Here is a 16,577-nt window from a genome sequence, read left to right on the forward strand (position 1 = left end):
GTGGTGGTGTATAGAGCCAAAAAATGTTACAATTGTGTCGATGTCCCAATATTTATGGACTTGACTGTAACTTATATAGAGACACCTGAGTCTTTTTATAGCTCAAATCATATAACAATCTTTATTGAATAAATATACAGCGGATATAAAAAGTCTTTACACACCCCTTTTAAAATGTCAGGTTCCTGTGATGTAAAAAAAAATGAGACAAAGATAAATCATTTCAGAACTTTTTCCACCTTTAATGTGACCTATAAACTGTACAACTCAATTAAAAAACAAACTGAAATCTTTTAGATAGAGGGAAGAAAAAATATAAAAATAAAATAATATGGTTGCATAAGTGTGCACACCCTTAAACTAATACTTTGTTGAAGCACCTTTTGATTTTATTACAGCACTCAGTCTTTTTGGGTATGAGTCTATCAGCATGGCACATTTTGGCTTGGCAAGGTTTGCCCACTCTTCTTTGCAAAAACACTCCAAATCGGTCAGATTGCGAGGGCATCTCCTGTGCACAGCCCTCTTCAGATCACCCCACAGATTTTCAATCGGATTCAGGTCTGGGCTCTGGCTGGGCCATTCCAAAACTTCAATCTTGTTCTGGTGAAGCCAATTCTTTGTTGATTTGGATGTATGCTTTGGATTGTTGTCATGCTGAAAGATGTTCCTCTTCATGTTCAGCTTTCTAGCAGAAGCCTGAAGATGTTGTGCCAATATTGACTGGTATTTGGAACTGTTCATAATTTCCTCTAGCTTAACTAAGGCCCCAGTTCCAGCTGAAGAAAAACAGCCCCAAAGCATGATGCTGCCACCACCATGCTTCACTTTGGGTATGGTGTTCTTTTGGTGATGTGCAGTGTTGTTCCAAACATATCTTTTGGAATTATGGCCAAAAAGTTCAACCTTGGTTTCATCAGACCATAACACCTTTTCCCACATGCTTTTGGGAGACTACAGATGTGTTTTTGCAAAATCTAGCCTGGCTTGGATGTTTTTCTTAGCAAGAAAAGGATTTCGTCTTGCCACTCTACCCCATAGCCCAGACATATGAAGAATACGGGAGATTGTTGTCACATGTACCACACAGCCAGTACTTGACAGATATTGCTGCAGCTTGTTTAATGTTGCTGTAGGCCTCTTGGTAGCCTCCCAGACAAGTTTTCTTCTCGTCTTTTCATCAATTTTGGAGGGATGTCCAGTTCTTGGTAATGTCACTGTTGTGCCATATTTTCTCCACTTGATGATGACTGTCTTCACTGTGTTCCATGGTATATCTAATGCCTTGGAAATTCTTCTGTACCCTTCTCCTGACTGACACCTTTTAACAATGAGATCCCTCTGATGCTTTGGAAGCTCTCTGTGGACCATGGCTTTTGCTGTGGGATGCGACTAAGAAAATTTCAGGAAAGACCAACTAGAGCAGCTGAACTTTATTTGGGGTTAATCAGAGGCACTTTAAATGATGGCAGGTGTATGCTGACTCCTATTTACCATGATTTTGAATGTGATTGCTTAATTCTGAACACAGCTACATCCCCTGTTATAAGAGGGTGTGCACACTTATGCAACCACATTATATATTTTTTGTTTCTTCCCTCCACCTAAAAGATTTCAGTTGGTTTTTCAATTGAGTTGTACAGTTTATAGGTCACATTAAAGGTGGAAAAAGTTCTGAAATTATTTATCTTTGTCTAATTTTTTTTACAGCACAGAAACCTGACATTTTAACAAGGTTGTGTAGACTTTTTATATCCACTGTATATGACATAATAAAAAAGGATAAATCACATCAATATAAAGTACGGTACTACCCGAGTGAGGAATATGGAGGGTGGCAATTGAGGGTGGCTATAGACAATGATTGCTAGGTTACAGAGTATATAATGTATACAGTAGTAAATAGCAGATAGTAGTGTGAAATCAATAGCCAGTGCTAAACCTTAGTGCATCCATATCTTATAAATGGCCCTCCTTTCCTGCAATGTTAATCAATGGACAAATCGTAAAAGTCATAACATACCCAGCGCGCGTTTCGGCAAAACCTTCATCTGGGGGCACCTAGATGAAGGTTTTGCCGAAATGCGCGTTGGGGTGTGCGGTTCTCCTGAGGTGATTACATATTATGGGTATGTTCATTGTCTATAGCCACCCTCCATTGCGATTATACTCCCATATTCCTCCCTCGGGTAGTACCGTACTTCATATTGATGTGATTTCTCTCTTTTTATTATGTCATGTATATTTATTCAATAAAGATTTGTTATATGCTTTGAGCAATAAAGACTCAGGTGTCTCTATATAGGTTATCTAGTAGGATAGGGAGCCAGAAAATAGGAGGATCTGCAACTAAAAAGATGAAAAGAAGGGCACCATGTAGGTGTTATGTTCATTTCCCAGGTAATGTGGATTTTTTTTTTTTTTTTCATTTTTTCTTTAAATGGATTGTCTGAGATAATTAAAATGAAATATCATGCTATACTCATTCCTTTCTCCAGTGGTTTTCACTGCCTATATAAGGCACATAAACACTGCAGATAACCACTGTCCTCTGCTTAGGCTGCTGAGGACAGTGACTGGCTGCAGCCGTCACATGCTGTACATCGGATCGTCACTACTGCAATTTGTAAATGAGGAGCAGCAGAACTGGGTGGGCTTGTCTAATATTTTTAATTTTAGGCTATTAGGGGGCTTATCTGATATTTTAAATGATCTTGGATAATCCATTTAAGTGAAGTCACATGCTCCAAAGGTCTCCCCACAGAAATGGAGAGCAGGCCACACATGCGAGGCTCTCTCCATTCACTTCCATAGCACTTCTGAAAATAGCTTAGTGCTCTAACTTGGCTATTTTCGGAAGCGGTAAATAGCAGCAGTTACTGCAAAGCAGGGATGCTCAACCTGCGGCTCTCCAGCTTTTGCAAAACTACAACTCCCAGCATTTCACAACAGCTGGAGAGCCGCAGGTTGAGCATTCCTACTGTAAAGGATACAGTTTTCTTTGTAAGGGGGGGGGGGGCTGAATTCCCACTCAAACAAAGAGATTTGCAAGGCAGAATCTGCATGTAATTCATATAGATTTTGCAGTGTTTTTTCCACTACATTTTACATTCCATCTATGTACGTATTCCTTCTTGATCCCTGCTGGTAATTGGAAGGTTTCCTGGATCAATACGCAATATTAATACCAGTAACCCTGGAGATTCGGTTTTAGGCTTCTTTCACATCTGCGTTTTACTTTCTGGTTTTCAGATCAGCAGAGGATCTCAAAACTGGAGGAAAATTCTTCAGTTTTGTCCCCATTCATTGTCAAGGGGGACAAAACTGAGCAAACTGGAACGGAGTGCACCAGAATACATTCAGTTCTGGTTTGTTGCATTCCCATGCTGGACACAAAACTGCTGCAAGCAGCGGTAAACTGAACATGCTGGATTAGGCATCAAAAACCATGTGAGTAAATGGTGCCGGATCCATTTTTTGGGGACAGGAAAAAAAACTAATCCGGCGCCCATTGACTTACAATTGTTTTAGTGCTGGATCCTGCATGTTCATTTTCGATATTATACAACCGGATCCGTTCTGAACGGATGCAGCTGGATGCATTAATCAAATGGAATTGTTTTCCTCCAGTTTTGAGATCCTCTGCCACATCTGAAAAACGGAAAGGAAAACGCAGATGTGAAAGCAGCCTTACAAAGAAGATATCTCACCCCTTCTTAAAACTATTCACACTTTCACCCATTATCAATTCCTATGAGAGCATGTTCCATAACTGCACGGTTTGGACACACTTAACTAAATTACCAAATTACGTTTCTCTCCACTGCAAGCAGTGACCCTCCATTCAGCAGAAATAAGTCAGAGAAACTGAACTTGCATTTTTTATTTTACTGAAGATGTTTCGCCAGTCATCCAAATGGCCTTCTCAATTAGAATGGCTTGTACAAGAAATTTCCGCCATTAAATACTGGCGACTTGTGCTTCCGTCATGGAGGAAAGATGTTGACTGCATTTGCATAATGAGGTGTGATTAAACTGTCTTGGGAGAGGTGTGAAAACAGCATTGTAAGTGGCAGACAATAGATGTCACACCCTTTCACCTCTATTCAAGTTTGGTTTCTCCAATTTAACATAAAAAGCTTTTTCACACCTCATTTGAACCAGTCCTTCTCTGTGCCTAAGATTCAAAACTCGCTGTCATCACACAAGTGGCCTTTGTCCTTAAAGGGGTTCTCTGGGCTTTTAATATTGATGACCTATCCTCAGGATAGGTCATGAATATCAGATCTGCGGGGGTCCGATACCCGTCACCCCAGCTGATTAACTGTATGTGGAGACGGCGTGCGCAGTGTGCACGTGTCCTCTCCCTTCCTGCTGCTATGTCTGTGGCAGAGCAGCAGTGAGCAGGAAGGGAGATGGAAAATGCACACTGCGCGTGTCGTCTCCTCATACAGCTAATCGAAGGGGGTGCAGGGTGTCAGACCCCCGCCAATCTGATATTGATGGCCTATCCTGAGGATAGGTCATCAATATTAAAAGCCCGGAGAACCCCTTTAAGCTGTAGGTACTCAACTGAGTTCTGACCGCAGGTGTTGGCTCTTTTGTGCTAGGCCATATGTGTAGCTGCTGTTTTGTTTCCCAAATATAAATTTCTTGGCACCCCCTCAATGCACTAAACTGCATACACAATATTCATCTTCTTGTGTTTTGGCATTGGGTCTTTTGGGTGAACCAGTGTGTTGCCATGTTTAAAGCAGACTCTGTTGCAATGTTTATAAAAAAATATTTTTCAGATACCCCAGTCATATTCAGAAGGACCAAGTTCTTCCATCTGCCCTGCTTGCACCTTCACTTTCTTGACATTTTTTTTTAATTCTTTTCTCAGTTTTACCAAAAGCCCATTTTGGTTGCCCAAAAGTTTTAAGGGTCCCTTCAAGTTGTTCGAATTCCCTTTTATTAGCCTCTATGCTGATTAAGCTTTATTCAGCTCGGTGGTGTAGGGTTCTGATGACTACCAGTTTGTGATCCAGAGGATGTGGGAATCAAACAACAGATATTGTTCCGTATTAGTAGATTTCCTATAAATAGGTTTATTTTGTCTGCCACTTACAATACTGTTCTAACACCTCTCCTGAGGCAATTTAATCACACTTAAAAGCTTCAGTCATGCAAATGCATCAACATTTTACTTCCATGAAATTTCTTGTACAAGTCTGTCTAATTGAAAAAGCTATTTGGATGACTAGCGAAATGTCTTCAGGATAAAAAATACGAGTCCAGTTGCTCTGACTCTGTATATTAATATACCATGACATGGACAAATGAGAATCTTTACAGACAAATTATAATAATGATTACAGGGACAATTTTCATAATTATACAAAATATATCACCCCTCAGCCTTTTACTTCTCTAGGGTAAAATATTTTAATTTTGACAACCCATCTTCATAACTGAGATGTCCCATGCTTTGTATTTATTTGTTTGCCATTCTTTGCACTCTTTCTAGCTTTTTGATATTTTTTTTTATGGATTAGGGCCCAAAACTGCTCTTCATACTCAAGATGCATTCTCATCAATGCTTTATAAAGGAATAAAATAATACTTACTGCTCCAGGAGCTGTGCCTTTCCCTATACTTGATAATATCTTCTTTGCTTTTGATGCAGCAGACTGGCATTGCATGATGTAATATATGTATTATAATTTATCAATAATATCAACTTTTTCTTCTCTGACAGAATTCAAGAACTTTGATCTCCAACATGCTGGTCTGTATTCAAAGTTTTTTGCAGCAAATTATAAAAAGAATACACTGCTGTTCTTTAAGAAGCATAGTCACCCTTTTGTTACAACACGTTCCTATGTTGTTAAAGATGACTCTTACATGAGTGATGAGATTGATCACTTAGAAGGAGGTCCACACCATGTGCTTGTCCTCTCACTTGGTCAACACTTCAGGCTCTTCCCAATTCAGCTCTTCATCAGGAGAGTTTTCAATGTGCACAGAGCTGTGGAAAGACTTTTCTTAAGGAGTCCAGATACAAAGGTCATCATCAGAACTGAGAACACCCGAGAAATCCGGGATGCAGAGAGATTAAGTGACTTTCACGGCTACATCCAATACCTGATTGTAAAGAAAGTCTTCAAAGATCTTCCGGTTGCTACAGTTGATGCATGGGATATGACAATTGCCTTTAATACAGATAACGTCCATCCACCGGTGACTGTAGTCAGGAACCAGATATACATGTTCTTGTCATATATTTGTTCTTAACATATTTAAAGGGCATCTGTCAACAGATGTATGTATACTAATGCCAGAAGCCTGACTAATAAAACTGGGGAGCTGGAATTCGTGATGTGTGAGGAGGACTATGACATAGTGGGAATAACTGAGACATGGCTGGATGATAGCTATGACTGGGCAGATAATGTGCAAGGTTACAGTCTGTTTAGAAAGGATCGTCAAAACCGGAGAGGGGGAGGGGTTTGCCTTTATGTAAAGTCCTGTCTAAAGCCCACACTTCGGGAATATATAAGTGAGGGACATGAACATGTGGAGTCACTGTGGGTAGAGATACATGGAGCTAAAAACAACAATAAATTACTAATAGGAGTTTACTATAAACCACCTAATATACCAGAGTCCACAGAAAATCTACTACTAAACGAGATAGACGAGGTGGCAAATCATAATGAGGTGGTTATTATGGGGGACTTCAACTACTTAGATATAGACTGGGAAACTGAAACTTGTATATCTCATAAGGGAAACAGGTTCTTGGCAATAACCAAAGACAATTACCTCTCCCAACTGGTTCAGGACCCGACTAGAGGGACGGCCATACTGGACATAGTATTAACCAATAGGCCTGACAGAACAACAGACGTGCAGGTTGGTGGACACCTGGGAAATAGTGACCATAAAGTAATAACCTTCCAATTATCATTCAAAAGAGCGTTTCTACAGGGAGGAACAAAAATACCAAACTTCAAAAAAGCAAAATTTAGCCAACTAAGAGAGGCCATAGGCCACTGGGACAAAGTCCTCAAAAATAAAAATACAGCCACAAAATGGGATATCTTTAAAAATATCATTGTGAGAGGTACATACAGTATGGGAATAAAAGGTTAAGGAACAAAAAGAAACCAATGTGGATAAATAGAACTGTAAAGAAAGCAATAAATGACAAAAAGAAAGCATATAAATCACTAAAACGGGAGGGTAGCACGGAAGCACTGAAAAACTATAAGGAAAAAAATAGAACATATAAAAAACAAATAAAAGCGGCCAAACTAGAGACCGAGAGATTAATTGCCAAAGAGAGTAAAACTAACCCTAACATGTTCTTCAATTATATAAATGTTAAAAAATATAAATCTGAAGGTGTCGGCCCTTTAAAGAGTAATGAGGGGGGAGTCACAGAGAGCGACGAGGAGAAAGCAAAGCTGTTAAATATTTTTTTCTCCAATGTATTCACTGAGGAAAATAAACTGTCAGATGACATGCAGAATGTAAAAATAAATTCCCCATTAAAAGTGTCCTGTCTGACCCAGGAAGAAGTACATCAGCGACTTAAAAAGATTAAAATAGACAAATCGCCAGGACCGGATGGCATACACCCCCGTATCCTAAGGGAATTAAGTAATGTCATAGCCAGACCCTTATTTCTGATATTTGCGGACTCTATACTGACAGGGAATGTCCCACAGGATTGGCGCATGGCAAATGTGATGGCAATATTCAAAAAGGGTCCAAAAACAGAGCCTGGAAACTATAAGCCGGTAAATTTAACATTTGTTGTGGGTAAACTGTTTAAAGGTTTTCTGAGAGATGCTATCTTAGAGCATCTCAACGGAAATAAGCAAATAATGCCATATCAGCATGGCTTCGTGAGGGATCGGTCATGCCAAACTAATTTAATCAGTTTCTATGAGGTAAGTTCTAGACTTGACAGCGGCGAATCAATGGATGTCGTATATCTGGACTTCTCCAAAGCATTTGACACTGTACCACATAAAAGGTTAGTATATAAAATGAGAATGCTCGGACTGGGAGAAAACATCTGTATGTGGGTAAGTAACTGGCTCAATGATAGAAAACAGAGGGTGGTTATTAACGGTACACACTCAGATTGGGTCACTGTCACTAGTGGGGTACCTCAGGGGTCAGTATTGGGCCCTATTCTCTTCAATATATTTATTAATGATCTTGTAGAAGGCTTGCATAGTAAAGTATCAATTTTCGCAGATGACACTAAACTGTGTAAAGTAATTTACACTGAAGAGGACAGTATACTACTACAGAGGGATCTGGATAGATTGGAGGCTTGGGCAGATAAGTGGCAGATGAGGTTTAACACTGACAAATGTAAAGTTCTGCACATGGGAAGGAATAATGCAAGTCACCCGTACATACTAAATGGTAAAACACTCGGTAACACTGACATGGAAAAGGATCTAGGAATTTTAATAAACAGCAAACTAAGCTGCAAAAACCAGTGTCAGGCAGCTGCTGCCAAGGCCAATAAGATGATGGGTTGCATCAAAAGGGGCATAGATGCCCGTGATGAGAATATAGTCCTACAACTTTACAAATCGCTAGTCAGACCACACATGGAGTACTGTGTACAGTTCTGAGCTCCTGTAAACAAGGCAGACATAGCAGAGCTGGAGAAGGTCCAGAGGAGGGCAACTAAAGTAATAACTGGAATGGGGCAACTACAGTACCCTGAAAGATTATCAAAATTAGGGTTATTCACTTTAGAAAAAAGACGACTGAGGGGAGATCTAATTACTATGTATAAATATATCAGGGGTCAGTACAGAGATCTATCCCATCATCTATTTATCCCCAGGACTGACTGTGATGAGGGGACATCCTCTGCGTCTGGAGGAAAGAAGGTTTGTACACAAACATAGAAAAGGATTCTTTACGGTAAGAGCAGTGAGACTATGGAACTCACTGCCTGAGGAGGTGGTGATGGTGAGTACAATAAAGGAATTCAAGATGGGCCTGGATGTATTTCTGGAGCGTAATAATATTACAGGCTATAGCTACTAGAGAGGGGTCGTTGATCCAGGGAGTTATTCTGATTGCCTGATTGGAGTCGGGAAGGAATTTTTTATTCCTCTAAAGTGGGGAACATTGGCTTCTGCCTCACAGGTTTCTTTTTTTTTGCCTTCCTCTGGATCAACTTGCAGGATGACAGGCCGAACTGGATGGACAAATGTCTTTTTTCGGCCTTATGTACTATGTTACTATGAAACTGGCTGACCAGTTACATGTGCACTTAGCAGCTGAAGGCTTCTGTGTTGGTCCCATGTTCATATGTACCCGCATTGCTGAGAAAAATGATGCTTTATTACATGCAAATGAGCATCTAGGAGCAATGGAGGTGCTGTTGTTATACCTAAAGGCTCCAATTCCTCTGTAACTGCTGCGGCTCTGCACTCTGATTGACAGGACCAGACGTGATCAACTTTACACTACTTGGCCCTGCAAAACTTGACTCCTTTTACAAGTATACGGTACAAAGTAAATATAGAGTCATTAAATCTTTTCTGTAGTTTCCAACGTAATCACTCACAACCAAAGGCCCAGAATGTGATGTTTATAGTTTCATGCCCAGGGTTCTTCAGCTTACTGGTTAAGCATGCTCGTTCCAGCACTAGGAGATATAGGAGGGTGTAACTGGGAACTAATGTGAGAGGCTCAGCAGCAAAGGAGCACAGTATGAAATGTAAAGAGCGGGAGAGACTGGCTCTTCAGGTGCCATCAGAATATACGGTATGTCAGCAGTGGATGATGGTAACTGTAGTCTGCTACCCATATGGGATGTAGCTGCAGACAAGACCACTCTTGCTGCACTGAGAAGGAGACCCATTAGGCTACACCTCAGGCCTTCAGTATAGCTTCCCTCTAGTCCCTGCAGAACTGGCTAATATTACAGTGGAACTGACTGGACCCTGCTATCCGGTTCATTGGGTTTGAGCTCGGCACCACTCATCCCTCTCTGACTCCCCTCAGACTGATATTATCGCCATAGCATACTCCCCCCACAGCCAACTCTAGTAAGGATGATGGCACATTTTGTCTATACCGCTTCAGCATTATCCTACACAGAACACTGCTAACCACCCTCCCTAGTTGTTCACAAGTGGATGCTCCATTAGCTTTACTGCCATGTGGGATTCCGGACAATTAGGAGGGATCCTCATGGGATGCATTTTTAATGGCACAATTTATTTTACCATGTATTGCATTAGAAAATGGAGGGAAAAAATTACTTGTGGGGTAAAAAACTAAAACAAAAAAAAACACTATTCCGCCAAGTGTTTTTTGGGTTTTGATATTATGGTGTTCACTGTGTGCTAAAAATAACATCATTTTAATATTTTAACAGTTTAGACATTTATGGATGTGGCGATACCTGTTATGTACGTCATTATGCGTTAAGAAGTTACTGCCCAGTCAGTAAGGTTTTTGGTGGGAAATTTTCCCGCCTTTTGGGTACACCATGACTGGACAGTTTCAGCTGCTTAGTGATCTGGCTCGATTCGTTAGCCAGAGAGCCTATAATATTGTGTGTTCTGTGGAACAGCTGGTTTGGCCCTGGTAACAAGGGTTTTTTGGTTGACAGGATTAACATGTGACAAACTACAGAGATATTTTAGGATGGCTCCGCTGGCTGGTTGCACTTTTCTTCATCCAATCAGCCTGTGAAACAGTTGGATTTGTACCTGCCCTTTCGGTGCACGGTTTAGTTTCAGTTATGGGTAAACTTCATCCTAGGTTTGGATGGATTTTTGTATTTATTAATAGCTAGGCCTAAGTCAATGACTGGGCTTCTCGTTATGTTTTGTTATGTTTAAAGATTTTACAGTTAATAAAGTAGGCCATGGCCGTTTTTGACCTCCACATCTCCAGTGTTAATGATTATTATTTATGGGTTATCTGTTGTAGTATGTTATATAATGCCATGAAAACCAAGCCTTGCTTAGTGATGCAGCCAGGCCACTACTCTCCAGAGGTTCATTCCCATGCATCAGGTAACCCTCTACAGAGCACTCCTCCGTGCTTCAACCCCACTGTCACTTGCTCCAATGGGCAAGCCGCTCCCAACCCCCAGTCCACCCAGGCTCCCAATGTCAAATCCTATACCAGCTTCCAGCACACTGCAATCCTCAGGGACGACACAAGCTCCAGGCTAAATTCAGCAATTACACATCTGAGGGGAATGCAGCGATGACAAATTTAAAGAGTATGGCAACCTTGAATTTCCTATAACACTCAGATTTCTAAGTCTTCTCCTTTTGCCAGTGGCCTTCACCAAAGCAAATAGGTTGCAAAAGAGCCTATAACCAAAGAACCATCTCCAACTTTAGAAATTAACCATGATGATCACTGTGATACTGGCACTTCGGCAGAATGGCACATATGTAAAGGGTTTGTCATCTCCACTTCTAGACTTTTATTTGCCACAATAGAGAACTAATGCCATCAAAGTCTAAAGCATAGCTCCACTAAATACTAAGAAAGTAACAGGGTTGTGCACACAGTATAGAGGCTCTGATCAGTTTGGTTCCAATCGCTGGGCCAACCAGCGATCACATGAACAGTGGACCTGTGCGCTGATATAAATGGAGTAGGAAAATGTGAGCGTGCAGATTTCACAGGAGGGCAGATTTCACAGGGTTCAGCAGTTTAACAGTCCACTACCATTTATTCTCAATTTAGATTATACAGTTACTTGAGTAAATCTATGACACCAAAACAGAACATAAATAACAAAACAAAGGTCCTTGCCTGTCTTTGCACTTACTAAACAGTGGGTGTTACGCACCTATGCTCTCAGTATAACATGGGAGATTAGGCTTTACACAGCCAACAGGTCATGCAGCTACCAGGCTTCTGACCCTGAATGAGCATTTCATCCCTGTATTTATGCCCATAATAATGAGCCCAGGACCTACACCTGTGTTTGCCTCAGACTAGTGGAAATTATTGTACTGGAGTGGTAAGGGAATGGTACTTCCCACTACCAACACCTTCATGCTATTCCACAAAAATCCAGGACCATAAAACAGTGCCTCAGCAGTCCACACTTTGCTGAAACCACCCAGCTGGTTCTTTCCTGGATTCTTTTACCTCCATCTGAGAATTCTGGGTGAGATATCCACCCCCTCCAGTACTTTACCACTATGATACATCTGTTAATTCTCTCTGTGACAGTCAGAGTTAGCTGATCAATGTACTTGGCCATCTCATTGAGTTCCATAAAGAATGAATAAAGCAGCAGCGATAGGTCAGGATAGGTCATCAAAATCAGATGAAATTAATGGAATTGATTTTCAGTTGCGATTAGGGATGAGCAGACCGCTGGATGTCCAAGTTCGAGGGGTTTGCCCGAACTTTGTTTCAAAGTTCAATTCAGGTTCCGAACTTGACCCGAACAACGAACCTTATTGAAGTAAATGGGGACCCAAACTTTGGGGCACTAAAATGGCTGTAAAATAAGTCAAAGAAAGGGCTAGAGGGCTGCAAAAGACTCCAAAGTGGGCGCAAGGGCAGTGAAATTGCCCTGCAAACAAATATGGATAGGGGAATGACTTAAAATAACATAAAATACCTAAAAATAAAAAATAAAACTCTTGAACCAAGAGGCAGAGGTCCAAGTAGAGTAGGAAGTTGAGGAGGCTATGGACATGGAGGTGGAGGTGGAGGAAGAAGCCAACTCTCTTTCTGTTTTTTTTTTTATGTGTCTGTCAATTCCTTGTGCGACCTTTAGCCATTTTTGATGGTGTGGCCAGTATATTTCTCTACTCTGCCAATATAAGACATAATTATCTTGAGCCAGGAGGTGGAGGTCCAAGTGGAGGAGGACGTGGAGGTGGAAGAGGCGAGGGAGGAAGCCAACACTGTTTCTGTTAGTTTTTTTCCATGTGTCCGTCAATTCTGTGTCAGGTTGCTAAGGGCCATGGCATGACAGTTTGGTGCTTGTATGTAGAGATGGCATTGCGGTTCGCCCATCAGTCGTTTCGCAGCGAACTTTGCGCGTTCGCGATTTGGCGATGTCCGCTGGCACCATATTCTTTTGCATTGTGCTGAGCTTTGACTTATGTGTGACGCTTCGCAATCTTGGCAATACCGATTACCGAAGAAATTGCGAATGAATCCTGTTTTAAAATGACAGAATCACAAGAGCCCCCTCATTCACACAAAGAGTTAAAACTCGCTTAACCCAGAAGTTAATTCACCTTCCCAGCTACAAAAGATTATTCCTGGCCCTAGGAGAAACCCCTGCCAGGTTAAGTATCCAACAATCTGATATTATCTTGACAAAAACCCATAAAAGTGCCCTCTCTCTAGACTGAGTGGCCCCAGCACAGCAGAGGTCTTAACACCCTTAAACCTGATCAGAAACTTCAAGAGAGAATGACAGATCATTATTACGCAGCTGGTTGGTACAAGAATGGAGATGACCTTAAAGTCACCTCCAATCCATAGATTGCATATTTTCCCCATATTTTCTTCATATTTCATGGGTTAGGAAATCTCGGAATGAATAATCTCTTCAGAAAGGGTTGGGGTTATTCTAACACACCTTCCAGGAAATTCGCAAGTAAATGGAGATTCCCGCTTTGAGATATGAAGGTTCTCAGGCACACGGTATTGTCTTCCAGTCATATTTGGTATCAGATGATTCGTAAAGTTCTACCGATTATAAATATGAATTCTAATTCTTAATTTGACCTACGGGTACGGAGAAACTGGCAAAGCAAGGATTCTGCCAGATTTTCTCTCTCTGGGGCAAGAACTGCCCCCTGTTCCAATTACCCAAGGCTGGACTTGTGTGTGTCATAGCCACTCCCAGCTCCAGAGTGGGTAAAACACAGTGACCCACTCAGGTCCTGGTTAGCGATGATCGAGCATGCTCGGCCGAATACCTGTTCGGCTCGAGCATCACTATGCTTGGCAGATGCCGGTACTCGGCCGAGTACCACATGTGCTTGAGCGCCATGCTTGAGTCTCCTTCCCGCACGTTTCATGGCTGCTACAGTGATTGGCTGGCCGGAACGGATTATCGGGTGCTACATAGCACACGATGACGCGGGTTTGGCTCATTGCGAGTCAGGGAGAGCTGCGCTGAGGAAGGGACAGATAGTGTAGGGAGATTGTGATCGCAATATATTCCAGTGAATAACGTTTCAAAGACCCAATTTTGTGGGTGGTGGCAGCAATTTAATTGTGCAAAGTAGTACTCATTTATTTTTATTTTTTTATACTTTGCGAAATAGCGATTCTTTTGCTATATAGAAGGTGTCTGCAGTGACTTGTGACATCTGTGCAGCAATACCTTCTGTGTGTCAGGGTCAGAGATAGGAAGAATATTAGGGAAAACACTAATTTTTTTCCCCATAATCTATCCACATTTTTGCTGTCAATGGTGTAATCCGTGAATTGTGTGATCTGCGCATCAATACCTTGTGTGGTTGTCAGGCCCATATATAGGGAAAAATTTAAAATACAGAAAACTATTTTTCTCCCATAATCTGTCCACATTTTTGCTGTCAACAGTGTAATCTGTGAATTGTGTGATCTCTGCTTCAACACCTTGTGTGTCTGTCAGGTCCAGATATAGGGAAAAAATTATAATAGAGAAAACACTATTTTTTTCCCCCATAATCTATCCACATTTTTGCTGACAACGGTGAAATCCGTGAATTGTGTGATCTGCGCTTCAATACCTTGTGTGGTTGTCAGGCCCAGATATAGGGAAAAAATGAAAATACAGAAATAAAATTTCTCCCATAATCTGTCCACATTTTTACTGTCAACGGTATAAATCGTGAATTGTATGATCTGCGCTTCAATGCCTTGTGTGGTTGTCAGGCCCATATATAGGGAAAATTTTTAAATACAGAAAAACATTTTTCTCCCATAATCTGTCCACATTTTTGCTGTCAACTGTGTAATCTGTGAATTGTGTGATCTGTGCTTCAACACCTTGTGTGGTTGTCAGGCCCAGATATAGTGAAAAATATAAATATAAACTACATCAGAAAACAGTAATAATCTGGACCTAAAATAGCGTCCATATTCTGTGGTGTTCTGTGACATATACTGTCCTGCATCCGAAAACGGTGTCTTTAGCGTACAGTAAAAAAATCTGCGCCACACCTAGTGAAAAAACCATTAATATGAAGAAGGCGAGCACTAAGGGACGGGGAAGTGGGCGTGATGCTGATGGTGCACGCAGAGGCCGTGGCCCTGGGCGCAATGAAACTGTGCATGCTGCCAGTGCACCAGAAAAAAAAAAAAAAACATCCATCGTACCCAGCTTTATGTCCAACTTAGCTGGGCGGCGCAGGACAACATTGTCCAAGTCGGACCTGTGCGAACAGTTGGTCAGTTGGATTGCTGAAGATAATGCTTCTAGTCGGTTAAGCACCACCCTCTCTTCCACCAAGTCCAGTCTCTGTAGCCAAGAGTCTGGTCAACCGAATCCTCACTCTGATCATTCTTCCTCCAACCATGGAGAGGCTTGCCAAGCGAGTGATCCCACACTCGGATGTTCCGAGGAGCTCTTCCCAGCGCCACTATTACATTTGGCCCTTGCGCCCAGCACGCTTGAAGACGTACCTGAGATATTGTGCCCTGATTCCCAACCTCTTGGGAGGATGAGCAGAGTGAGGAAGTGGAAGAAGAGGTGGTTGACGATGAGGTCACTGACCCAACATGGGAAGGTGAAAAGCCGTGAGATGACAGCAGTACAGAGGGGGAGGGATCCGCAGCTGTCACAACCAGACAGCTGAGAAGCTCTGACAGGAGCCGTCCAGATCCTCCTCCTTGAGTTTCTTTGTTTTGGTTTCTGTTCCTCACCTCGTTAGTCTATCTCAGCTGTCATGCAGTCGGACTGATTACTTCCCTTTAAATTCCTACCCATAAGGCAGTAGTGTGCGGCTGATACAACTTCCTGGAGTGTGTGTGCATGCTGTCCCAGTTCCCAGTTCCCTGTCCACAGTCGTCTGCAAGATAAGTTCTGTTTATGTATTTATGATTTTCTGTTTTCTGGATCCAGGTGACCCTGACTCCCTCCGTGTCTGTGTAGGGAGCCGGTGGTCGTGTCCCCTCACTATTGTAGGGCTTTCAGGTCTAAGATAGCCGAGGTACGTGGATATGCGCCCATCCACCTTTGGGGTGGTCGCATAGGCTGAGCAATAAGGGAGAGCGGCAGGTCGTTTGCAGGGGTCTCCCTTTTGTTCCTTAGTTGTGGGTCCAGTGAGTCATTGTTTGTATTGTATTATCTTGTTTCCTGTACACCATCCGTGACATTATCAGCCGCCAAAACCGTCTCAAGCATGGATCCGGTTACACTTTTGGCTGAACGCTTTCAGGGTCTTGCTTTGGAGGTAGCTGATCTCCGTAAGACTTTTTCTCAGTTTCAAGTGACCGGTTCAGCTTGCGTTCATGGAGTTTGTGCTGAGCCTAAGATTTCGCTCCCGGATACGTTTTCCGGGGGTAGTGAGAATTTTGTACGTTTTAGAGAGGCTTGCAAACTCCATTTTCGC

General features: G+C 41.9%; 1 protein-coding gene across 1 annotated transcript in view; it reads left to right on the forward strand.

The window, feature by feature from the left end:
* The window catches only part of LOC121003065 (NXPE family member 1-like), a 1,048,328-nt gene that overhangs the window by 666,525 nt on the left and 365,226 nt on the right, over positions 1–16,577 (forward strand). The window lies entirely within an intron of this gene.

This window comes from Bufo bufo, chromosome 6 (genome assembly GCF_905171765.1).
Source record: "Bufo bufo chromosome 6, aBufBuf1.1, whole genome shotgun sequence".
In the NCBI taxonomy this organism is placed as follows: Eukaryota; Metazoa; Chordata; class Amphibia; order Anura; family Bufonidae; genus Bufo; species Bufo bufo.